We start from the raw sequence: 1,644 nt of genomic DNA, 5'->3' as shown, positions 1-1,644 counted from the left end.
ACGACCGGATGCCCCGGCACGAGTAGCTCAGGTCCTTGCGGATGGTGCGCTTGAAGAAGCCTTTGCAGCCCTCGCAGCTGTACACCCCATAATGCTTCCCTGGGGACAGCAGAGCCAGGAGCTGGGGGGGTCCAGAGGGACCTCAGGGAGCACCCAGAGCCCCATAGGGACCCCAGGGAGCAGCCAGCATCCCATAGGGACCCCCTGGAGCACTCAAGTGGCACCATCAGGACCCCATGGAGCACACAAGTGGCACCACAAGGACCTCATTGAGCACCCAGCATCCCATAGGGACTCCCTGGACCACCTAAGTGTCACCATAAGGACCCCTTGGAGCACCCAAAAGGGGCACCATAAGGACCCCTTGGAGCACCCAAGGGGCACCATAAGGACCCCATGGAGCACCCAAGGGGCACCATAAGGACCCCATGGAGCACCCAAGGGGCACCGTAAGGATCCCATGGAGCTCCCAGCATCCCATAAGGACCCTCTGGAGCACCCAGCATCCCATAGGGACTCCCTGGATCACCCAGATGTCACCATAAGGACCCCATGGAGCATCCAGCACTCCATATAGACCCCATGGAGAAACCAAGTGTCCCCATAAGGACGCCATGGAGCCCCCAAGTGTCACCATAAGGACTCAACAGTCACCATCAGGACCTCCTGGACCCTCCAGATGTCATCATCAGGATGTCATGGATCCCCCAAGTGTCACCATAAGGACCCAAGTGTCACCATCAGGACCTCATGGAGTCCCCAAGTGTCACCATAAGGACACAAGTATCACCATCAGGACCTCCTGGACCCCCAACTGTCCCCATAAGGACCCCATGGAACACCCAAATGTCACCATAAGGACCCAAGTGTCACCATCAGGACCTCATGGAGTCCCCAAGTGTCACCATAAGGACACAAGTATCACCATCAGGACCTCCTGGACCCCCAACTGTCCCCATAAGGACCCCATGGAACACCCAAATGTCACCATAAGGACCCAAGTGTCACCATCAGGACCTCATGGAGTCCCCAAGTGTCACCATAAGGACACAAGTATCACCATCAGGACCTCCTGGACCCCCAACTGTCCCCATAAGGACCCCATGGAACACCCAAATGTCACCATAAGGACCCAAGTGTCACCATCAGGACCCCATGGAGCACCCAAGTATCACCATAAGGACCTTATGAAGCCCCCAACTGTCCCCATAACGACCCAAGTGTCACCATCAGGACCTCCTGGACCCCCCAGCTGTCCCCATAAGGACTCCATGGAATACCTAAATGTCACCATAAGGACCCAAGTGTCACCATCAGGACCCCATGGAGCACCCAAGTGTCACCATAAGGACCTCATGGACCCCCCAACCGTCCCCATAAGGACCCAAGTGTCACTATAAGGACCCAATGAACCCCCCAAGTGTCACCATAAGGACCCCATGGAGCCCCTAGGTGTCACCATAAGGACCCAAGTGTCACCATCAGGACCGCCTGGAGCCCCCAGGTGTCACCATAAGTACCCAAATGTCCCCATAAGGACCTCATGGAGCCCCCAGGTGTCACCATCAGGACCTCATGGAGCCCCCAAGTGTCACCATAAGGACCTCATGGAGCCCCCAGCTGTCCCCATAAGGACCCCACAGA

General features: G+C 57.0%; 1 pseudogene; it reads right to left on the bottom strand.

Annotated features, from left to right (window-relative positions):
* The window catches only part of LOC104404240, a 364-nt pseudogene extending 243 nt beyond the window's left edge, over positions 1 to 121 (bottom strand).
* Between the last annotated feature and the right edge of the window lie 1,523 nt (positions 122 to 1,644).

This window comes from Nestor notabilis, unplaced genomic scaffold, assembly GCF_000696875.1.
Source record: "Nestor notabilis isolate BGI_N333 unplaced genomic scaffold, ASM69687v1 scaffold18764, whole genome shotgun sequence".
Lineage (NCBI taxonomy): Eukaryota > Metazoa > Chordata > Aves > Psittaciformes > Psittacidae > Nestor > Nestor notabilis.
This window is presented reverse-complemented; position numbering and strand designations above follow the sequence as displayed.